At 36.3% G+C, this 26,028-nt stretch overlaps 1 protein-coding gene across 3 annotated transcripts in view; it reads left to right on the forward strand.

Moving 5' to 3' along the window:
* LOC120420517 (transient receptor potential-gamma protein) overlaps positions 1-26,028 on the forward strand; it is a 236,388-nt gene that overhangs the window by 82,202 nt on the left and 128,158 nt on the right. For all 3 annotated transcript variants that reach the window (XM_039583580.2, XM_039583582.2, XM_039583579.2), the window contains exon 2: positions 5,020-5,241. The gene's annotated coding sequence lies outside the window, so the exon portion shown is untranslated. The remainder of the gene's footprint in view (positions 1-5,019; positions 5,242-26,028) is intronic.

The following is a 26,028-nucleotide window of genomic DNA, read 5'->3' on the forward strand; positions in this document are numbered from 1 at the left end:
CCCTCCGATCTAGCATTAAATTCCACTTCTTTAAGAAATTCATTCAGCTGACGACCTTGATCAGATCCATCATACCGAATCTTCCATTTGTGAATGGGGAAACGTTTTCCAAACGAATTTTTAGCAAAATTTTCCTGTTCTGGATTGTTGTTTTTGGTGGGTTTGGGTGGGTCTGGTCTATCTTGTTGATCAGAATTCTTTGAATTTGGCTCAATCAAATTTTGGTCTTTCACCAACCAATCCAAAAATCCTTGGTAAGAGAATTTGGGTTTTTGTGAATCCGATAAGTTTAAATCCTTTGAATTGTGAAATTGGGTACTATTTTTGTTTACTGGTGGGTTGTTTTTCTCTGCCTCTAAATTCTCAATTTTCTTGTCTATCTTCTGAAGATGTGTGAACAAATCATTCAATAAATTCTTCAATTCAGTATTCTCATTCTTCAACTTTTCAGTTTCAGCTATTTGTTGTGAGTTCTGTGGGTTTGGTAAGTCTGACGTATTTGTGGCTTTTTCCCTTATGTTGTTATTATCTTCTGGAGTTAGGTTACCTTCGCGAATACTTGTTTCAGGAGTGGCATCTCCTCCTGAGGAGTTTTATTTAAATTCTCTAGTTGTTCCCGCATACTATTGCTAGCGAATTCAAGTTCAGCTTTCCGTATTTCCTCGTGCGGTGACAACAATGAATAATAATTTCCCAACAATCTTGCAGCATGACCAGCAATGTCACCAATGGTGTTAATTACTGACTCATCTGTCGCATGAGCTTTCGCTCGTAATATGCGAAACAAAAGATGTAACAATCGAGTTTTGTATTTTTGATCAGGTGCAGATTTTTCTTTTCTGTCTAGCAAAATTTTTGAAATTTCGTGAACTTTGATGTTGCAAACATCTAGTTCTGTTAAAATATCATCCCAACCTGTCTCGTACTCAATATCTGCGAGGTTCAAATCTCTCTCCTTCTTAAGCTCTGCCCTGCATTTTCGTTCCTGTACCGTTCGCGAATCCGAACTATTAAATATATTACGAACAATTAACTCATTGTCTAGTTCATCTTGTAGCAAATGTGCCAAGTTCATACTAAAATATTGACGAATATAATGCTCCATTTTGGAATTTACACAACCAAATATAAAATATATAATTAAAAAAAAATTAACTAAAGTAATATGAAAATTTGCACAAAATTCAATCCATTCAAAAGGCCAATAATTTACAGAAGTTTTTACAAGTTAAATCAAGCGAAAAATCGACTAAGATAAGGTTATGTTTAGTATTCAGAACAATAGATTCAATCCACGTGTGATCACCAATTGTTTCACCATTAAAGTGATCTATAATAGCACCGCTAGACAAATTCACTCCGGTCTAATAGTTGTACACTTTTAATTGAGCAGCAAAAAGAGATTGGATTTCTCAGAAACACCGACACCGATCCGAGAACCGATTCCGATAATAAGTACCATCCAATTTCCCCCCCTCGCTTACCTCCAAAAAGGATAATAACGAGGTTATTAACTTTTTATTGGTCGCCAATATGTAACTTTCGGTCAGTTACGCCCGCTCAGTCGCAAGGACTCCCAGAAATATCCCAAGATCGGCTCAATAGGGGAAGGAAAAGACCACGTTTGCTCTCCTTAATGCGGCACTTTATTCAGCCCTCAAGACCCTAATTCCCTACTCCTAACAACCTAACCAACTAACCTTGTGTGTGTGGCGTGTACGGGTCCGGTGGTTGAACTGCTGCACCCTGCTTGCTGGCAGCGGTCTCGATCGCCGGCGCTGCTTCCTCGATCCGGCGCAGTGTCCGTGTCCCTCGGGGACACGTGGTTTCTCGCGCCGGAGTACAGTTCTCCGAATCTTCTCGCGGTCTTCCCAACCGCTCTGCTCCAATTCGCTCGTCTGCGCACAGTTCCCGTCCGGAATCTGGCCTGGGTCGCTCGTGGACCTGCTTCGCTTCGACCGGGTGTACCGGGCACAATGGGGCGGTGTGTTGACGGACCGCACTCGTAGCGCAACACCGGTAGACACCTTCGGTCCGGTTCGTGCAGATGGTGACGGCTGCACAGGCTGTCCCAGCCTCGGTGATCAAGTTGACGATAGATCACTTACAAAACTCGTACGGAGAATCGATTGCCAACTAGGCAAGACTTGCCTTACTTGGCCACGCGGTCGCGGGTTATAAGTATACTATTCGCTGATCGAACTTCCAGGTGTTGTTCGGTTTGTGGCTCTCGTACAAGTGGACGAGTCTAGCTGAGAAGGTCGTCCAGGAAGTCTCGACCTCCTCTCAGCACTTAGTCGTGCCTTGCGTTCTTCGCAAAGAACGCACAATTTGCAGTTCAGTGGCAGGGTGGGCATAATGAGGCGTGTAATGTTGTTTAGGCTGCGTACAATACCTAAATTGTGTGTTGTGTGTTTGATATGACCGTTGTGCCGACTTTCTGCAAGATCTAGCTCAGATATTTAATTGTTTTGGGTTATTGGTTGATTTTTGGGCTTTATTTGGACGTTTTGGGGTTGATCTACCTTAGTTTCCCTATCTAGCTAATTAGCATTGTGGTCTACCTTCCCGTTTTTAATGAGAAAACCCCGGGACATACTGGTTGAACCTGGTGAAAGCGTGGACGAAACAAACTGTTTGGTCACAACGGAAAGCGGTTTGACAGTGTCATAGGTCGCGTTTGACGTTTGACAAGTAGACTTGGTGCTTGGGAATAATTCTCGATTAAATTTTCAAAAGGCCCTATCTGCATAAGAAACCCATGAGGGATAGGTTGTTTTGAAAATTTAATCTAGAACTGATATCACCTTTATTTAAGCGATGCTTTCTTAAAAGGTCCAAATAACAAAATGTAAACAAATCATAATGTGTCTCCTTTCAAGAAAGTTGACTCGCTAGAGCACAAGACACAGTTAATATTAGATTATCCCATTGCGTAAATCTTCTTTCCGGTTCGATACACGCATATTAGCCCGGGTCAAAAAAAAATAAAGTTGCTCAAATCAAAAATTATATGAGATTGCCCGAAAGAGTACTCAAAATGGAGGCTCAGGCCAAAATTTCAGCTCATTTGGTTGAAAACTGGCTTGCCTTGAGCAGGAACAAGTTTAAATGGGAATTAACCCGTAAAACTGGAGCATTTAGGTTAATTGCTCTGTACAAGTCAGCCGTTAACAAATGACGACATTTGCATACCATGGGGTCCTAAGGGATGGTCTGAGGAACAATTCCTCCGAAGGGTGCAAGACGATCCGAGGTCCCTGGTCTTGCCTTGAACCGGATTTATACCGGCGTCGCAGAAATTCTGATGGTCCCAGCAAAATGTATAGGGAAAATCAAAGCACACTAAGAAGGCTGCCTCGATCAGAGGACGCCACATGGCAATCAGCCACCACGTGGCCAGAAAATAACTTCAAATTCGGCTTCAAAATTACATTTAGCGTTGTTAAGGTGTTTTTGATCAAATATCTAGTTGAATAAAGTGTCCTAGGAATAACAAAACCACTTTAAAAGCAAAAATTTTATGATACCCTCATGCCACGTGGTGGCTGATTGCCATGTGGCGTCCTCTGATCGAGGCAGCCTTCTTAGTGTGCTTTGATTTTCCCTATACATTTTGCTGGGACCATCAGAATTTCTGCGACGCCGGGATGAATCCAGTTCAAGGCAAGACCAGGGGCCTCGGATCGTCTTGCACCCTTCGGAGGAATTGTTCCCCAGACCATTCCCTAGGACCCCATGGTATGCAAATGTCGCCATTTGTTAACGGCTGACTTGTACAGAGCAATTTACCTAAATGCTCCAGTTTTACGGGTTAATTCCCATTTAAACTTGTTCCTGCTCAAGGCAAGCCAGTTTTCAACCAAATGAGCTGAAATTTTGGCCTGAGCCTCCATTTTGAGTACTCTTTCGGGCAATCTCATATAATTTTTGATTTGAGCAACTTTATTTTTTTTGACCCGGGCTAACGCATATATTTACAAAACAACTGTCAATATTCCCAAAAGGTCATAAAACTTGACAGAAGCAACTTTTTTTTCTTTCCCATACCATTACGTCCTTTGACTGCGTCTCAAGAGAGGGGTGATTCCATAGCAAGTAACTTATATTTTGGCTCAATTTATTCACTCGTTCTTTTTTGGCATTGTTGGATTTTATTTGAACAGTTAAAAAAAGTCAGTTTATTTACAAACTATTGATCACGGATGATATAATTCATTGTTATGAACAGCGAATGATACTTGTCAAAATAAAACATGTATTGAATATCTGGCAACCCTGTCTAAAGTTGTTAAAGATGAGGAAAATTGATAACCTTTAAAAGAAAAATTGCTGTGGAAAAATGTGTTTTTGGCATTTATAGCCAAAAAGGTAAATGCAAAAAGGAGAGATATTTGAAAATTTGGCAACCCTGGCATGATATAGCGGCACTTCTGTGAAATTTAAATATTTAAATATATTTTTTTCTACAACATTGATATTTGCGTTAAGAGTCATAAAAAATCCAAAATTGGAAACGAATCAGGACATTTTTGTGCAGAGTAAAATGGATTGACAACTAGCAACACACACAGTCACACGCTTTGAGAGAAAAATACCCTAATCATTCGTAATGGTTTACTCGGGATGATGTCGTAATAGGAGGCAAATCCCCGTGGTATTGTCGAGACTCTTTTTGGAACCTTCCTCTTTCAGGAGACGCACACACACACACACGCACTTGTTACATCATTCTTAGGGTGTGTGTTAGCATGTGCTGTCTGTCGATTTCTATTCTGTTTTGTTTTGGGGCGGAAGTTTGAGAAATAAGATTGAGTTTGTTGCGTCCTTCGAAAAATTTGATTAAACTTTTGTCGGACCCTCATCATCGCGCGCCGAGGATATTTTTGGACTTTTATTTTACTACTTTGCTTTGACATTTCTCCGGGGGTTATTTTTAGATCATTTCTTCCAGATAATCTGTCAATTTATCTTCATGATATAGTCTCTAATCTGCTCCCTTGTCTCTCTCTATTCCAGCTCAATAACAAAATTCTGGATTTGCATTTTGGGAGGTTCTTATGCAAAGTTACAGCGCCGAACCGGAACTAACGACATCGAATCCTAGCTGCTGGCAGCACTGACAAGTGGGAGCAACAAGAGTAGTAGTAGCAGTAGGCGCTGACATCCCCGCCATCGGGACTGGAGGCGATACGGCGGCAGTCGCGGTCCATAGCGGCACGCCGCGGACGGAAGGTCAAGGTAGGCGTTGAAATGTTCTTGCTTTTAAAGGGCGATGCTTTGAGCAGTGATGCTGAGATGACGACTACTTTCAAAATGAAAGATTGACAGATTTATAATTTTATTATTCTTACGAAATGACACATAAGAATTTCACGAAGAAATATCATCAACCATAATGACGCCACGTACTAAAGTACCCTCGCCTACTAGATTATCACGACTTTATCCTCTGAAGGACGCCATCTTCGGTCGCTTCATTGACAAATGGCGCGAAACTAACGCCATTTTGTTGCCGTCATCGTAACTCGTCCGAGACGTGTTTATTGTCTTGGGGACCTTATTTACCTTCTCTTTGGAGCCAAGACATGTCCTCCGGTGGCGGCTACGATGCCACGTTCCGTTTCCAGCACGTGCTGAATCGACATTTTCCAGCAACACCTCCGGAGGGCAACAGTGTTGCCGTCGCCCCAAAATGAACAACCCGTCGACTCTATTTTGAGAGTCCTCGCCTCCCGTATATTTGAACCATGTGTGAAAGTATTTCTGGGGGACATGTTTTAGTTCTCCGGTGTGGTTTGCAGCACCTCAGGGGGACGTAACCGGGGAACCAGTTCCGCCGATTTTCTGTACTGAGAGCAGTGCTTTTAGCTTGATGGTTTCGTTTTTTGTGCTCTGAATTGAATGAAGGATAAGAGAAGGAGCTAAAAAAGCCCCCCGGAAGCTGTGGCAGTGCAATTGAATTAAGCTAAGCTGAGGCTGTTGTTTCTGCTGCTGAAGTGAAGTTTTGTAGCCTTCCGGGAAGTGGAGAAAGTTGTGACCTTCTTGAAAATTTCAAGGGTTCTTGCATTTGTGAGGAGTTGAGAAATTAAGTTGAACTTGGGACTGAATTTAAGGGTTTGCCTTATAAAACATTTGGTTTTGTTTGGAAATTTCTAATATTATATTCAAAAACACTGCTTAATTTATGCAAGAATCTGTGTGGTGTTATTTCAAACAGAATACACAAACGGTATTTTCACAATAAATACTCGTTTCCAAATAAATTTACGCACATGCTCCGTAAAGCAAATAATCCTGAGAAAACTCAAAGGCGCTACAACTAAATTATTCACCATCGTGATAGAGACGCCAAATTTATTTATCTAGTTTGAAGCAAAACACTGCTGCGAAAGCACTACATACTTCACGTTCCAAATTAATGATGGCAAACCAGCCAGGACTTAACCTCGGAGTGCTATAATTCACCCATTTTAATTACATCTCACACACAAAGTCACACATACTTACCAAATTATAATCACACTCACTATACCTCATTTGCTCTATAACTCAAAAGAGAACATTTTACCCACCACCCCCTTCGTTTTGTTCTTGCATCAAACCTCAGCATTTTACGAGCTTTTGAGAGGTGCTTACAAATGTTACCGGGAGTGGTTGTGGTGGCCCGGAAAAGCTCTTTGCATACAATGGATGTCGTCCTGCCGAAAACAGGGAAGTTTCTAAAGGAAGGAGAGCATCAGCCAGAAAGAAGCCAGGAAACTAAAACAATCATCCGAAAGCTCACTTGAGTCAACGCTGGTTTGGTTACGGTGAAAAAGCTAGGGTTAAGGTTGGGTTTGCTATTTTTGGTATTTTAAGATGATTGTTTCATTTTTGAATGTTTGTTTTTCCAATTTTGATTGTTTTTTTTTTTTAAATCACTTTAATAGTATCTGCTTATTGAAATTTAAAGACTATAATTCACATAATAGAAATCACCTCCACCATGGTCTATTTTGAATGCTTCTACAGTTCATACTCGATTTTCGGAAGTTTCAGTTACACAACTCAATATTTTTAAAGCTTATGTCAGTAAACGCTTCAGTTTCGTCAAGGTATGATAGATTTAAGCTCCCTTGACACGCTCCAATCTACAGAATTGAACTTTAGTTAATTTCCTGGAAAAGAATAAAGTTTGTCTGGTACAAATAAAATAATTGCTTGCTAAGAAGCCAGGCGCCTCCTTGGCTTCATTCTGAGAAAAAGAAAAATGCAATGGATGTGCCTCGTTTCCAAGCATTTATACCTGAAATTTACAGCTTTATTCTTTCGCAGGAAATTAACTAAAATTCAATTCTAATGATTGGAGCGTGTTCAGGGAGTCCAAATCTATCAAACCTTAACGAAACAAACGTGTTTACTGACATAAACTTAAAAAATGAAGAGTTTTGTTATCCGAAGTTCGACTTACCGAAGATCTGCATGGAACTAAAAAAAATTATTTTACTTTTTTAACAACAAAATTGATTTCTGCAATCCCATTTCAGTCAAATTTGAATAGTTGAGTGCCTATTAAATTACCCAATGCATTTTCTCAATATTTCATCACCACCTTTTGGGCAGCCATCTTTGATCAAAAAATTATGAATCACTAATTATAATTTTAGTTATGGGGGCTCATACTGTAGTTCTAAAATTAAAAATAGGACATCAAAAAATCTTTTTTTTCGTAATTAGATTATTGGGAGGGAAATTTGTCCAATACATTCGAATAATCAAGTCTGGACTGTAATTATGTATTGAAAAAATATTTATCTGATTAATCTACGTAAAACTTATGCCTACAGCTTAAATCTTGCCATGATATTATCCTATAAAAAAAGAAATATTGACTTCAAATGAATAATGTTGATTTGAAAATGCGTGTATATTTGAGTTAATCGCTCTAATATTCATGTTTGCAAACCAACAAATAAATTTAAAAAAAATCCAAAAAGTGAAAAAATGTGTTAAAAGCATTTTTTTCTTTGAAAAATTTTGAAGTGGGAGAAGTGAAACGAAAACTTAGAATACAATTTATATTGCTATACATAGATTATAACTTCAATTACATTAAATTAAGCCTGAAACCATTACTGATTGAATTTATTACCATATGAAATTGTAATAATTTGATCATCATTCATATTTGGTCTCAATAAAATTCTAGTACTTTCGAGAATTCCTCGACAGCGCCTCGTTGGATAAATATACCACTCGTGCAAAATGTACTTTTTACTCTTTATTGCTTAAGCTACATTTTTGTTTCCATGACTTAAAGTAAAATATTTGATAAATTTAACTGTTTTCGATTGATTTTAAGATTTAATTTTTATTATAATTACAATAAAATGTTAATGGAAAAATCACAACTATTTGAATTTAAACATGCTTTATAAATTCCAAGATTTTTTGAAAATTTTCCTGGTTTGAACAAAAATGGAAAGGCACTGTATCACATTAAGGGGTTGCCAGGTTGCCAGATAAATCTGAGATTGCCAGATTTTTCAAGTGTTAGCCAGAATATAGATTGATCATCATCTGTGCCAGATGTTGATATATTTCGACAGATTTTATATTTTCTAGCATTTCGAACATCTTTTTGATTTAAATGAACGATTTTAAATGAAAATCGAGAAATTTTGTAAATAGTTATTTTAATAAAAATGTAAAATCAACCTTTTTGCGGTCAAAAAATAAATTAAAACAACGAAATTTCAAAATGTTTTGAATTTATTTATAACTTTTCTACCCTTCCCCATTCATAATTGGTAGATTTTTGTCTGTAAGATTTTTCCAGTTTTTTCGGTACTTTGACAGATTTTTACAACACATTACAGATTTTATTCAAAGTTTCTTTTTACACCCTTTCTAAGATTTGCTGTGTTTGCATTTTCTAATGTATAGGCCATTGCAAATTTCTTTTTCAAGTTTTACTTTTTCAAAAATTGTCCAAAAAAATGGAAGACAAAAAAATATTATTGCTGAAAATTAAAATTTTTAGTTCATTCTGCGTGTATCCTCCAGAGCAAGCAGCAGTTAAGTGCTCAGAGCTCTAGAAGTTTTTTCGAATTTTCCGCCGCAATCGACCGTGATTACCCGCGAGTTTGCTCCACCAGCATGCCGAAGGCCGGCCGTGGCCGTGGCAGTTCGAGTGCGGCCTCGAAAAACCCGCGAAGTTCGTCTACCGGCCGAGTGCAAAAAGGTAAACAAAACAACGCCGCCGCGTCGTCCGCCATCGCGCAGGGGAGCGTGTGCGCTGATGGTTTCAATCCGGAGTTATTGCACGCTAATTACCGAGTCCAGGATCGCAGCCCTATAAGAAGCAGACTCCGCTCAGGTACTTCCGGCAATCTGTCGACCGGTGGCGCATCAACATCCGCCAACATTCCCACCAGTAACAAGTTCGCGAGGCTGAGTGACGAGGAAACCAACAACAACAACACCGACGGTAGCAGCACTACCGACGACGACGACGATGATAGACGTGCACGCAAAAAAGGTAGTACGACAAAAAAAGATAATTCTCCGAAGGAACGACGACCACCTCCAATTTTTGTTTTGGATACGTTGGCGGACGATGTTGACGAGTTGCTGGAAGGCCTCCAATATAGTCTGAAAATAGGAAAATCGAAAGTACAAGTGATTACTTTCAACAAAAAGAATTTCGACCTGGTGGTGAAAGAACTGAAGTGTAGCAACTTCAAGTTCTACACATTCGATCCAGTTGAGAAGACCGCGGTTAAGGTAGTCCTGCAGGGCTACCAAGACCGCCCAATCGCCGACCTGAAGGAACACCTCTCGGGTGCCGGAATAACGCCACGGGAGATAAAAGTGCTCTCGCGCAAGACAACAGTCACAGGTACGCACACTCTGTACCTGCTGTACTTCGACCGCGGCACCGTCAAAATCCAAGACCTGCGACGGACTAAGGCGTTGGACGGTTTTTGGGTAAACTGGCGGTTTTACTCCAAAAACCCAATGGACGTAGCGCAATGCCACCGTTGCCAGAAGTTCGGCCACGGCTCGCGGAACTGCAACCTCCCGCCCCGCTGCGTGAAGTGCGGTGAAACACACCTCTCGGAGAAGTGTGCACTGCCGTGCAAGGCGGACTTGGGGGACAAGGCAGAGCACACCAAGGCGCGCATTAAGTGCGCCAACTGTGACGGCAACCATACCGGTAATTACCGCGGATGCGTCGCGCGCAAGGCGTACCTCGAGGAGCAGGAAAAGAGGAAGAAGAAAGCAGCAGCATCCCACCCTTCTCAGCGGAATACGAGCGCAACCGTTCCTGCAGCTGGACAGCGTACGGTTCCAGCGGACAACTCAGCGTTCCCTCCTGGATGGGGGCGATCGTTCGCCAGCGTGGTCGCTGCCGGTAGCGGCGATGCGGCCCAGCAAGAAGTAACCGGAGTAGATCTTTTCACCTTGCCGGAGTTTTTTGCTCTAGCGGGTGAGATGATGACGCGGTTCCGGACCTGCCGTAACAAGGCGGAGCAATTTCTGGCCCTCGGGGAGCTAATGATTAAGCACATCTACAATAGATAAAAAAACTGTGATCTAGTTTAAGCTTTTTCTATTTCTATCCCCTTTCCTTTGCAATTTCAGTAAGTTTTTTCTAAATTTTTTCTTACTTTTGGTAATCTCTTAGTCATAAGCAATAATCGTTCCAAAATGGATTGAGATTTAACACACAGCTGAAAGGAACTCCAAAACTCTGTAATGTACTGCGAATGAACTGATTGTAACATGATTATTCACTAATAAAACCGAATTGAATTGAATTGAAAATTTTTAGTTCAAAAACTCAAACCAAAAATTGTTAATTATTTAAAATACATTGAATAACGAATATTATTGTATTTTTATCAATTATGGAAATTTTAGACCTTAATTTTTGAACCACATAACAAAAAAAAACATACAACTTATTGATCCTTGCATTGTAACTTGGATTTGGCCCGCACTTTTCTCTCGCACTTTTGACAATAAAATTCCCAAAAACTAGGCAACCAGCAGTTGTTTATTTACATTTCCAGTCGCAGTTTCCACCAAACTGGACATTCGCACTTTAAAATTGCGATTGACAGGTGAGCAACATCGGCTCGCTTTGATCATTTTTTGAGAAAATTTAAATTTCCCAAGCCAGTTTGACAAGTCGCAATAGTGCGATCGATAGCAATTATTTAGTGCGAAGTCCAAATTAGTGAGAATTGCGCAATACGGAAAAATTAAAATATTTTCGTGAATAAATTGGCATTAAAAACCATTTTGTGATACTTTTTTCTTCAAAATTTTGAAAGTTTGCCATGAAATTTTATATTTATTTTTTTTGCTGCCCTTTCCTTTGAATTTGACTTGAGCCAAAGGACAAAAACTTGAAATAAAATTTCTTACCATCATACCATTAGTGTTACATTAAGGTTACACTTACATTTTTAAAGTTTTTTTTTTATAATTTGTTTTTTATTTGCATAAAAGAGTAAAAAACATGTTTTTCTTCAATTTTAGTTATCCTTGTTGATTTTTAACAATCATTTATTAAAAATTACGATTTTTTCTTTCTTTTGCTATTTTGCACAATAGTTGTTTTTAAAGTATAAATCAAAATTAGACACCTTACCCTATTCAATCACCACTAAACATTACAGTCACGCTCTTTCCCCGGGCAAAGTGAAAGCAAAGGAGGAAATTTAAAGTGTGATGTTCGCAGCCCGAAAAACGGGGCCACTTCCGGCAAAACCAACCGTCGGTGCCACACAGGCAGTAGTGTGTCGACTTTCATTCTGCTGCTGAGAAAATGTTTAGATTGGCTTTTCCGGGAGAAAATCGGTTGGCGGCAACGAACGTGTCTATTTGATTTTGGGTTTGTTCTCTGCAGAGTTGGTCTCTCTAACCTTGTGAAACTAACTAGATTTCGGAAGAATCTCGTGTCGTTCGTGTGTGTGTCTATTGTTCTGTCATTAAATCAAGTTTATTTGAGTAAATTAAGTTGGGGTTATTTCTTTGAGCAAACAGTGAATGGCACTGTTCTCATGACGAGAATTTTGATTTTTGTTTATTTTAAGGATAAATCAGGTATGATCTACTGCAATTACTTTTCCTTTGCTGTTAATGTTATTCAATTAAAGTAAAAATTATTTTCAGATAACTGATTGAGGAAATCATAAAAAAATATTTAATTTTATTTGAGGGATTAAAATTTTAAAATTGATTTTCCTGTCAACTCCCTCAGGACTCAACCACTAATTATGACATAAATCATTAAGGCAGCACAACAAATCTCAAAAGTAGCAGTAGAAAACACTCAAATGATAAATTACGTCCTTTTACCAAGTAGTAGCACAACCAGCTACAAACATGGTACTTGCTCCAAAGCCATTGAAGCCAAGACGACGACGACGACGACGACGGAGCAACGAACATTAATTACTCTGTCGTCAACAAATTTTCTTTTTTCTTTTGAAATTTTTCCATTTTTTTTCAGAAAGCGAGTGATCCCGGTTGGATTTTTCAACACGTGGCGAAATGAGTTAATTTGTGGCAAATGGGCAGTATTCATGATTGCTGAGAGTCGCAGGACTCTCGCCCTTTGCTATTAGTAAGTATCCAGCAAAGCAAAGGGTATAGCATGCATTTGATACTGTCAACTCCCATTCGGCTGTGTTCTCGTCGCTGTCATGTTGTAAACTGGAGTCGAGGGAGGTCCTGTTGTGAATTCTAGTTGGAGGTGGTCCGAAGATCATTGAAGAAGGTAGAATTCGCCATCACCCAAGACACGAAGGCACGAAGGATAGACCATGTCTTGGGGGGTGAAAGGATGATAGGATTTAGTGATAATACCACAATTTTAATATTTGTCTTTCTCTCTTATTTCAGACAAAATGTCTGGTCCGAGTCCAAGGTGTTGCAGAAATCTTCCACCATACAGAATGGGGTCTTCCTTCTATCATTTCCTATATTCTGAAAAAGGTGGTGCCCCGAATGTGGACATATAGTTTATCACATTTACTCCATATGGTGTGAACGTGACATGCTGTATGTTTGCTCTTGGTGCATTGGCTATTTTCAAAACAAGCTAGATTTTTCCTATTATTTTAAGATAAAATTTAGTAAAATCTACCTATCTATTTTTTGTTATTGCTATAACTTGTCCCTTACTTCACAAACTTTAAGTACTCTATTCTTCAATCTTGGAATCGCAATACATTATTGTAGGAATGTAACTGCTGAAAATAATTTGGTAAGAAATTTGGGCATAACTGTTAATATGATTAAAGGTACGTTCAAACTGTTTTATTATATATGTTAGCTATTCAAGTTTGTTTGTCTTGTCCCATATTTCACAACTTCAGTTGTTTTCTAGTAAGCTTCTCGTTACAAGTTGGTAGTTCTGAAGGTTTCTTTATTCTTTCTTTCTGTGTTAGTCTGTTATTCAATGTTCGATTTTATTTTACATTGTACTAATCCCATTTTTTCTCTCTTTTTCTCTTTCATGTACCTTGCGAGCATACGATGACCGAAAAAGTCATTGTATCAGCCAACACACGTGTATTTTTCACAAAGCCGCGAAACAGAACAAGTATTTTTATAAGTGCGTGAATAACAATCGGTCGTAGAAGCTCAAAAAATGTGAGAACAATATCGCGTCGTGGTTAAGTGATAATAAGGCGAAGAAAGTAGACGACGATTCCGCATGAAGGATATAGTGGAAATTCTGCGTTAATTGTACAATGGATGAAGGTTTGAAGTTGACACTACCAAAAGGGAATGGTAAGATGCAATAGTAATATTGCTAGGTTTGATAGTGTCAAAAGGTAAGATCAAGGAATAAGGATTATATGAACCTATATTGTCATAACTATTGTATTCACTGAAATTCTATCCACTTTCTACCCCCAATGTGTCCTGCACTGGGGGTGCCTGGGGTAACTTCGAGTTGACCTGGGCCGCCCGAGGAATTATGTCGTAGGTGGTTCGTGTACTTCTCACTCACCTCTCCTCGCGGCAAGGTTTTCCGTAGGTCTACACTCGAACATGCAACATGGGACAGCATGAATCTTCAGCTGAAGCCGGACGAATGTATTCCGAAATTACAGAATTACAGAATTACGTGGCGAAATGAGTTAATTTATGACCATTTACAACTTGAGAAAGTAGGGGTAATATACCCATTTTAATCACACTAAGCCCTTCGACCAATTCTCATCACTTTTGCCGTTTTCCGCTATTAAATCAATATTTTCTGATGTATCAACAATGGAGAGTTGCTTGCTCACTTTTATTTGAGCTATTTATTACTTTGGAACAGTCAAAAACACTTTATGAAAGCTTTAATTAATGTTCAAAGTGCTGATAGGCCGATAATAGAAATAGGCTGAGAAAGGGTATAGTTCCCCTACCACTCCTTTTTTTCATCCTTACTTTTCTTTACCACGGCAGGGAATTGTGTGTGATGTGAGTGGAAAATAAAGGTGTGTGCCTTATTCGCCACTTGAGGCTATAATTTCCATGTCGTCTGGGAGTGGTAAATCTTGGGAGCTCAACGTGTGTTTTAAGGGGAAAATGAGACACGAGCTGTGCTGTGCAGTGAGGTCACCTAAAAGTGTAACTGATTATGAAACATTTTTGTCGAAGTTTTTTTTTTTGCGTATTCTTGCTGATTGTTGGTTATTTGTTCATAATTGAGTTAATTTTTAGCTGATTTAATAATTTTTTTTGTTGTATACTAGAGAATTGCAATTGCTCTGGTTTTTTTTAACTGTTGAGACGTACACATTTCTGATGATTTGTTTTTGAAATTAGCTTGGGTTTCTTAAGCTAAGCTTTTTTTTTGCAAAAATGGCAGTATTCAATGATAGCCAGAAAAAATCACTTCATTGGAAGGATTTGACGAAGGTATTCTTCTGTAATTTTTGAACGGTCTGGACATGGATAACATTTAAAATTTAAAATTTTTATGTCTGGTTTTCAAAATTTGTAGACATTATGTAAAATGTTATATACATTATTACAGTTTTCTATTTTCACAAACAAATCTAAATTGCAGACAATAAAAATATGTTTTTTCAATCTAATACCGGGACATGTAAAAATGGGGAAAAAATCCCGGGAATTCTATCTTTAGAAATCCTGAAAACATTTGAAATCTTTCTTGTAAGAAGTGTAAATATCTCATAAATTTTCATAATTTTGCACCAGTTAGTTAAATTTTCATCATCTATAAAAAATCAATAAAGAGATTACGTGTGTTATGAAATTTGGTTTTGATATTTTTGACCAAAGTGCATTTTCAAAAATGTATTTTTTCAGGGATTCTGCATGTTTAATGAATTTTATAAAGTTGGTTGGATTGAAACAATTGAAACAACTGTTTAATCTTAATTTTTTGATTGAATGATTGAGACAGCACATGGGTTTTAATGTTTTGCAGTAATTGCCTGTTTGAACATATAATTTTCACTCATTTAGGCCGATGCAAATATTGTTCAAAGGGAGGGCAAAAAAATATAAAAATTGAAATAACAAAAACTTAAAATAAAATTTGTACCAGCCTTATATTGTTGAAAATATCGTTTTGTAATGTTTTTTTTTGCGCTGATTTTTCGGGCCAACTTTTAAGGGGAGGGGGGGGGGGGGTGCGTGACAAAAACTTTAAATAAAATTTGTACCAGCCTTACATTATTGAAAAAAAAAAACATTTTCTAATGTTGTGGTATTATTTCTATTTTGGGGAAAGTCGAAACAATTTAATTTTCATTTGATTTTTTTCTATTAATTAACTTTACGAGTTGAAAAGTTTATTTAAAATGTGGAATTTCATTTATAATCTCACTGATTTAATATGTAGAGGTTGATTTTGAAATTTAAAACATATTTTTTGCTGGAAAATTTTACAAAGGTCTTATTTTTAACATCAAAACTCTGACGACAGATACCTAGATACCGTCAGTTGATATTATTTAGAATGGCTTAGTTGTAAACTGTTGCTTTTTTAAAGTAAAATTGAAATACGCAGCTTTTGGTACCCTAACATGTATAGGTCATCGCTGAAAGTTATCGCATTTTTAGTGAAAAAAGTCGTTTTTTGCCGATTTCGTTATTTTCCTTTTTTTCGCGCGGCGCGTCGAAAAACCCAGTTTTTATTTTCAAAAAATCGTATCTCGGAATATTGAAAACATAACTGCACCATTTTGCCTTCCTCACCTCACTGAGGCAAGGCTATAAAATCACTCAAAAATTGAACTTTTTAAATAAGCCTCCCAGATATACCTTTACGTATACACATCGACTCAGAATCAAATTCTGAGCAAATGTCTGTGCGTGTGGATGGACGTAGAATTTTTTTTCTCACTCACTTTTCTCGGAACTGGCTCGACCGATTTTGTCCGGATCTATGTTTTTGGATTTGCCTTCAGGTTCTTTAAGTCTTTTTTAAATTTCATCCGGCTTGGTGCAGTACTTTAAAAGATATGTTCGAAAAACTGTTTTGGTTGATACTAAAAAGGGTCATTATTTACATGATTTGAAAGCTCCGGCGGATAGCTGTCGGAACTTTACGCTCAGTGCACGCACACAAACACTGCAGTGCTTTCAAATGGTTCATTAAATTTATCATACCTAGATGGCAGCACTCAGATGTATAGTGTCTTTACTAAGTAAGCGTTAGCCAAAGCTTTCGTAGTGTGTGGTTGCAAGGCTTTTAGGAGGAAGGCAGCAACCACCTTCCGGTGGATTAAGTAACGTTTTTGATATGTTATGTAAAATCTGAATAAATATTTTGATAAAAATATTTTCAGACATAGGCTCTTTGGTCCCGAGACCTTCAAAAGAGCATTTTATGTTTTCATTTGACCTTTTCAAATGTTAGGCTAGATATTTGAAACTTTTAACTATTTTTCCTTAAAAGCCTGTCTAATACCCTTTCGTTTGCGCTCAAGACAGCTAAAATCGGTTGAAATGGTGCGGAGTTATTATTTTTTTGAAAAATGTGGTTTTTGCAAAAATCGACGAAAATTGCCATTTTTCGGACCACCCTAACACGGCGTAGGTCACCCTAATGGCCAAACAAAAAAATACGGGTCTAATTATTTCGGCCAAGAACCCCCAGAAAATTTTTGAGCTCGATCGGATCAGGCTGTTTTCGTGGGGAATTGCTGAAAAATTGCGTTCATAATTTTGCTTACCGTCATCAGCTGGACATTGGGTCCAGGCGTAAGATTCGGTCATGCAAATTTCAACATTTTTGTATGATCCAATCTCACCCATAGACCCAATGTCACCCCTGATAGTGGTTTTTCTAAAGTTTTCTGTTTTGCTGTCCAAAAATATAAAAATTTAAATGAAAAAGGCGTTTAGGAAATTTGACTGTTGGTAAAAAAACATTTTTAATAAGTATTTTTTTTTCTCGGTGTAATTATTATTTTCTAAATTGTCCTCATGGTACTTAATGATAACTTTGCTAAATACGGCAAAGTGATCAGAAAAACCCTTCCCAAAGTACAGATTTTCGAATATTTTTTAACCGACTACGAGTAGAAAGTTTTTTATTCCAAAATAGTATAAAAAAATTAAAATAAAATTCAATGAAAAAAACATCAATATTATTAAAAATCGTCCGATTGTGTAAAAAAATTAATCTTTAAAATTCAAGATTATCAAAATGTCTAAGCAAATGAACAAAAAAAAATGGGAAATCGCAACATATAACTCAAAGAAAAGATGAAGTAATGCAAAAGATATAAATAAATCAATAAAAATCAAATCAAATTATTCGCTCTACAGCATTGCCTTGGCGTTCTCAATTACGAGATTCCTACTCGAAACTAGGTGTCCGAAGGCTTGATTGTTGAGGCAATTGCAAACCTCTTTTTACACCTATGCTTCCATCCACCCCGGGATTCGAACTGCCGACCTTTGGATTGTTAGTCCAACTGCCTACCAGCGACTCCACCGAGGCAGGACCCAGGGAGACGACTCCTACTCCTGGACAGAGCTAACGACCTAACCTATAGGTTAGACCGGGACCAACATTTACTTCCCTGTCCGACGGAAGGCGTGATCAGACAAATCTTGTCTCAAAACTTGCCACTGGGACCTTCTGAGATCAAACCCAGGCCAACTGGATGAGAGGCAATCACGCTTACCCCTACACCACGGTCCCGGTAAATCAATACGCTGAATTCAAAAAACCATAAGCTTCATTTAAAAAAAAATAATAGAAACATTTCATAAAAATACTTTCTTATGGAGATGTATTCGAAAACCTTTTTAACTTTTTATTTAAAATCAGCGAAAAATTGGATTAATCAACTGAAACTGTAAAAAACTTTGACATGTTTTTTTTCTGATTTCAGTCACTCTTAAATAACATCATACTGTTTTCTAAAAAATAGTTTTCATGTTATGCTCATAAGATTTTAGACAGTCTTAACTGAGAATAAATTATGATAAAAATCAATATTTTTAATATAAATAAATGTTAGATCAAAAATTTAGTTTTCCTCCAAAATCAGAACCATTTTTCTCCCAATGGTGATCTAACAATAGTTCCATTTCCCTCATTTTCTCACCAAGAAGAGAAAAAAGGGGATTCCAGGATAAGTGCTGTTGCGGTTCCCGCTTTTTCCTCTCTCTCTGGCACTGGTTGCTTTTTGGCATCCCTCCCTAATGACAGTGACGTGATTTTTCCGGGAAAGCAATTAACGATCGCTTTCCCGAGAGACAGAGATTCTTGGAATGCCACTGCCAACAACCGACTTGTATGTGCGAATGTGGGTGGTTGCTTTGGCAAATCTTAATTAGTGCCGAAAATCTGGCTAAACGAACCTACGAACCGTCTGAGAGGTCACGATAAAGACGTTCTCCGCTGGGAAGGCACCATTTTTCCAACGATTTTAAGACCACTCTCCATAGTTGTGAGGGGCGTGGGACATAACTCCGGCGGTCTTAATAGGGACAACATGCAAAAGCTCATTGTGCTTGCTCCCGGTGGCAGCGAGGGCAAGTTTATGTCTGGAAGGCGTTTTAACGACAAAATTGGGATGAAGAAAAGAAAGCAGCTGGAAAAATTACCCACGACGAAAGGCCAGATGGAAATCGTCGAGTCGTCGGGACAAAGCTCGCTTGGAACTTGAGCGAAATATGCTAATAAGAGCGGGCTTTTGCGTGCTGCTGCTGGTGCTTCTTCTTTTTTGCTTTGGTTTGGCCGCGGGGTTGGATTGTTCTTTTTTCCGTGGATTTGTTTTCTTTCCTCGTTTTAAGCTCATGTCGTAATTTTGAGTGTAATGGGCGTGTGTACGGGTAAGTGCTTTTAGCGTTTTTAATATGATGAGAAACTGGAGGAGCTTTTGACAGGGAGCTTTATTTTCATTTTTATGAAATATCATTAGTAGTACTGCTTTCTGAGTAATGTAATCTTGAATAAATATGATTTTTTTTTTGGTAAAATTACATAATTTTAGTGTCATTTTTTTCATGATGACTTGTAATGAAAATTCTTCAGCATTTAAATAAAAAATCAACCAAATATGAAAGGCTTAAATTGCTTGAATTGATTTACTACTATGAAATGAAAGCCAAATTGAACAAATCAAAAAGAATTTTTTGTCGTAACAGTGAAAAATAGTACAATTTTGATGCTCAAATCAAAAAAGCATCCATTGGAGCCAAAGAGACATCGAGTAAAGAACTTACATGAAAATTATACACTTTTGATATGAGTCTACATTTTTGTTTACAGTTTCGAAGAGCATAAATAATGTATTATTTCTAAATTGTACACTTAAAAAATTCAATTCCAAATTTAAATTCGTGAAATATTATCGATTTTTATTTTTTATGATTTCATCAATATAAAATGTAATAAATGTTTAGGTCTTTTTGAAATATGTGACCTGAAAAAAATATAAATGGATAAAAAGAAAACTTTTACAATCTCTTTTAATTTCCATATAATGGCATGGCAAATGGCCATATCTCGGATTAGTTTTCAAAAAGACGTAAGAGCCAATGGTAAACAAAGCCTTTTTTGCCTCGGTATTCGACCTACTTACAAAAAACCAATTTCAAACATGCTTAAGATTGTTCATCTACACGTCTTACAAGTGCCCCAAACTAAAAATAAATGACATTTTGATACAATTTGGAGAAAAAAGAATATTAGTGTCGGACGTCTAGGTGGCTCTTACGGCTTTTTGAAAACTCATCCGAGATATATTTATTAAAATTTCTCTTTGGTACCATCCATAAACCACGTGGACACTTTTTTGGAAGTTTCAAACTCCCCCCCCCCTTCGTTGACAATTGTCCATACAAAAAAAACTTTTTTGTATGGAGCGTGGACAATCACCATCCCCCCCCCCCCTAACGTGTTTACGTGGTTTATGGATGGTCTTTTTGTAAGCATGGGCAGACGGTAATAACAAAATGCATGCCATTTCAATAACAAATGCTGTTAAAATAACAGAAAGTGTTATGGAATCTTCTTTAAAAAATCCATTTTTGTACAAGGGTTTAATAACAGTTTTTGTTATCATAACAAAATTTGTTATTGGTCTGTTATTGGTTGAAAGCCAAATCAACTTTGGAATAACATTTTTGGTTATTGAAGAATACCTCCAACTGTTATTGGGATGATCGGATTAGTTGTTAAAATAACAAAATATAATAACAAAGATTTGTTCGAAGAATAACTAAAAATGTTATTAGTCTATTATTATAATAACAATCCAATACAAAAAAAAATCATAACGACGAATAACAAATCTTGTTATAAATAACATAAAATGTTATTGGACTAGTATTTTCAAATATCAAAATATGTAATTCCTAAGTTATTTCCGTCTACTCGGGATCTATCATATTAACGTTAAAAATTCCATAAAAATTTAATACAATCAGCTAAAAGCAATTCAAAAAACAACAAATACATCGTCTCTTTGCATAATTTTTTTTATTTCGGTATAAATTAAGCAAAAATTATAACAAAATGCTTTATATATTATTACAGTCATACATTTGCTGAATATCAATGAATCTATGAAAAAAAAAAATTCAGCGTTGTTTCCCGATCTGTAATCCTAATATTCTTAATTTGTAAAACGATTAATAAGACTTTATTTAATTAAAAACGCATAGATAAACCTTATACAATGAAATCTAAATTGTTGAAAACCGGGTTTACAAGTTTTTTCAATAAAAATTTAATTTTTATCAATTATATTACTTTGTCCTCCTATATTTGGGGAAATTTTGAAAAGGGAGTAGAAGAGACATAATCTTGAAATAAAATTTGCATTGGCATATTGCATCACAAATTATGTTTTCTCAGAACATTATTTGTAAATCTAACATTTAATAAAATCACTTTACAATTCATTGCCATATTTTTTTAATTTTCCGTCTTCAGGGGATCTTTTTGAGCAACTTTTGCTCTACGAAAAACTTTACTTTACTTTTTTATGTTTTTAAACTAGTTTTTAGCCAACGTAGACCTCAAAAAAATGATTTTTTTTTGCTCAAAATTAGTGACGTCACATGAATCAAATAAAATCATCAAACCTAAGATTTTCTAAAACATGTTTTTTGGTTAAAACATATTTTTGGTGATTTTCCAGATAAAAGCCCGTTTAAACTCTCATTTGCACAACACGCACTGCGAATTTTGCATTCTACCCCGTAAACAACCTCGAAAAAGACGTTAACTATTTTTTTCATTGCAATACATCGACCAAATATTTAATGAAAAAATAATTCACCAAGCAAAAAAAAAAAGATTGATTTGAAATTGTCTTGAACTTTAAATTTATTTCAAAATATTTGGCAAACTTGAATATTGGTAATGATGTGTTTCTGAAAATGACTTGAATTAATTCCTAAATGTTCTTGTCTTGTTAGAAATTAATCATGTTCATCTATTTTTTTTTGATAACTTTTTTCCATTGGAATTTTAAATTTGTTTTCACTTATTTACTATGGTATTGGTGTTTTTGATAACAATTGTTATAATTTAATTATATTTAGTGCATGTTTTTCTTAACCTTGCTGTTTTTAATAACATTTGACTGATGATCAATATAAAAATGTTGAAATCTTCGAATTCAATTATCAAATTTTAATCTAAAATTCAATTTTAATGTCTTCAAAAGCCGGTACTATCAACAGAAATCCGTTAGTATGTAAATTATATAGATGTTTCCAAACAAATCACATACCCTGCTCCATTGTTCCAAACTCAATCCCAGCTTCGTCACAAAGCTTCTACTAACAGGATTTTCCACGATTTCCTCTAACCAGCATATGTGCTGTGAGCTTCTTATCACATTCCAACACCATTGCGACTGACCACCATCCCGTTGGGAACGCCACCAGCTCTCGTTCGTCCATTGACCTTCCTATAGGTGACCAAGAATAACCCCTTTCTGAATGACTTCTACACGGTTCTCTGAGTGTGTGTGTGAACTGCCATCCCATTCGCCTATCTAATCAACGCTGTAACTGGCCCTCGGGCGATTCGTCCTCCCCGACATGCCTGACCGGCCACATGATGATGATGGTCCATTCCGGATGCTGGTATGGAGGCCTTAACTGGGACAAATGTAATACCGAAGGTCGTCTATTGGAAGGTTAGAGTAATTTTGCAAGGTTATCATCTTGTTACCTTTGATGTATTTGCCTTAATACAGCGAAAATCACGTTCCAGGAAACAGAAAAAGAAGAAATTAAAGCCTAGCCATGGCCTAGAAAGTGGAGGACATACTTTCATCTTTTGCCGGGGATCTCTGACGCAAACCGAGCCAAACCATCATCATCATCATCATCGCAGGTTCAAGTCTCATTGTGATGGTAATTTTTTCGTGCTGATAGCTGCGAAAAAGAGGAAAAAGTAGAGAAAGAAGTGCTGCCAGCAATCAAGTGCAGAGTTCAAGCTACTCGTTTTGTCCCATCAGCCACGGGACAATGGGGCAACCGACTGACAATGTACTAGATTGGGGAAGTTTCTCTTGAAGAGAAACCACCGGAATGATTTGTTATCCTCTGCGGTGAGGTCCAGGTTGACAAAGTGGAACATTTTTTGATGTGGGTGGTTGTGCTAACTGGGTCAATCTTGAAATTAGACAACCTTGTCTACAAATTTGGTTACTGTATTAAAAGCAAAAATATTGATAACCGAATTTCCATTCCATTACACCAAATTCACACCAAATTAATTTAACACCACAAAGCACTCTCATTTTCAAGCGATTAGCCACTGCTTTGAAATCAAAACCAGGTAAACCTCTCTATTAGAGACCACGTGGTGTTAAGCCACCCCCCACGACTGACAAAACATGAAAGAGTGGTTCCAATGGTGGGGTGGCTTTATGGTTTACCAAATTGTTTCGCTGAATAAATAGAACTCTAGTACTATTTGCGAGTGTGTGTGTGTGTGTGGTGGATTAGGTGTGAAAATGTTGCTGGAATTTCACCGGAAAATTGTAAACATATAAATTGGCTCGAATATTCCTGCTGGCGATGACAGTTTTCCACACTTTTTTTGTTGCTTTTTGCTGCTGTGGTTAACACACAATGGATTATCTAGAAATCGATACCGCAATTCCAGGTTCCAGGTACGATAAACGAGAGGGACTGGGCGGATTGGGCTTCCCACGGAAATTATCGGGAAAATTGGGGCAATAAATGGTTGAGTATTTATCTGCTAGACTCACTTTATGAAAAAAGCCAGAAATAGTTTCTAAAGTTTAATTGATTGGAAGCATTACAATAATTAATATTAATATTTATAGAACAATGATTTATTCGATGCAAAAATGCTCTTAAATCATGTGTCATACTATGTATTATTTGTGTTGCTTTATCATCAACACTTCAAACTTTTTTTTTATCTAATTAATGTCAATTATAACTACTTTCCCCAGACCAGACTTACAATTTTCTCGATTTAATTGAGTTTTCGTCAGCCTTTAAAATATTTTTTTTTAATTTCCATATCTAGTCTAGACTCGATTATCAAAATTTGGAAAAATTTCAGCTCTGATAATCGAATCACGACAAAAAAAAATAATGTTTTTTTCGCTGCCTTATTTTTGATGGTCTAGCTAAAACATAAACTCAAAACTACTCTGAAGTGATTTGCTAAAAGATGGCGGTGATGAAATATTAAGAAAATGTATTTTGTAATTTAATAGACACTCAACCAGGCAAATTTGACTAAAATGGAATTTGATGACAAACTATGAAAATAAACAAAATAATGTTTAATAGTTGTTTTTGTATTTTTTTGTGTTTTTTGTCTTTACAAAGGATTTTTAAAACTGTATGAATATGCCTTAAAATTGGCGAATAAAAATTACAAAACATATTTAAATTTTTTTTGACCTGTGAATAAAATTTTTAAGACTAGTGGCAAAATAATCAATAGAAAAAAATATGTTGAAGAAAATTTAAATTTTATCTTGCCTTTTGACTAGACAAGGATTATCTTGATTAGATTTAATTATATAAACACGGCATGGCCCAGTATTTAACTGAAGCACAGAGCTTATGGGATTTGGGCTATATGGGAAACATTGGCTATAACCCTATGAAAAATCATCCAAACTTCAAAAATTTTAGTGTTTTGGAATCGGTTTATGTTCATTGCAATTATAATTATATGAAAATTTTCACAAAAATACGTATTTTTCCTGTATTTTAAAATGTAATGTTTTTCAAAAAATACTCTAAATTATTGTTTGTTTTTAAATATAGGAAATATGATCGGGATTTTTTCATGCATTTCGAAAGTTATAACACATTTTTGGAAATACTCAAAGTTTTCACAAAACTACGTATTTTCGAATAAAATACTCAAAATTTCAGTTTTGTACAACATGGGTATCAACTGATCGGGATTTTTTCATGCATTCCGATAGCAATAATATTTTTTTTGAAATACTCAAAATTTTCACAAAACTACGTATTTTCAAAAAAAACCAAAACATGTGTTTTTTTAACAATATGAGTATCAAATGATCGGAATTTTTTCATACATTTCGAAAGCAATAACACTGATTTTTTAAAATGCTCAAAAGTTTCACAAAACTACATATTTTCTAAATGTCTGGTTTTTACGAAAAAAAGTTCCGATCATTTGATACCCATTTAGTAAAAACTGAAATTTTTAATATTTTTCAAAAGTAAGAAGCTTTGTAAAAAAATGTGCATTTTAGAAAAAGTTCATCATTCTATAATTCCCAATCATTTTATAATTGAATATTGCGTTGCTAAACCGAGGCATGACTGTATGAAAGTTATTTAAAAAAAACATAAATAGAAATAATTAGCCTGTCTGAAATTTAATCTTTAATTTTAATGTTCAAATATCATTCATCAAGACTAAATATGAAATGAACTTTCTGAATGTTTATGTTTTAATGTTACTTTTTTAGCGCTCCGGGAAATTAGCATGTTTTGAAACTGTGGATCTCGTTATAATGCTTCTTAAGGGTCACAGCAACCAAGGAATTTGTTGTCTCCTTATTCCAAAAATGATGAACTCACGGACCCAATCCTGAAATAATGTGATTATGAAAATTTAAAATTTTTGTTGTAAATGTTTATGGAAATAGTAGCTTAGGGGATAAATAAAAAAATATATCGATAGTTCCCGTAGTTTTGAAGATACTAAAATGTCTGTAACAAAAATCTGGGTGCAGAAGTTCTGGTTGATGTGCACCGTTAAAAAGCTTAAGATTAACTAAACCTAATCATTCGGAAGAGTTTTGAAAATACGGAAAATCCGTATTGAAATTTAAAAAGTGTTCTTTTAAAATTTTATTGAAAGTTTTTGTCCAGTGGGGTCAAGGTCTAGGAGAGGCAAAAAAAAATCCTTACTTTGAAAATTTGTTAGCAAAAAGTATCGCAAAATGCTTTGCATAAATTTTTGGCGTTTGTTCCAATTCCAACACCTTAAACATTTTTTTTAGCTTTGCAGAAATCATCCCAAAATAATCCTATGTTCAGAAG

This window comes from Culex pipiens, chromosome 2, assembly GCF_016801865.2.
Source record: "Culex pipiens pallens isolate TS chromosome 2, TS_CPP_V2, whole genome shotgun sequence".
In the NCBI taxonomy this organism is placed as follows: domain Eukaryota; kingdom Metazoa; phylum Arthropoda; class Insecta; order Diptera; family Culicidae; genus Culex; species Culex pipiens.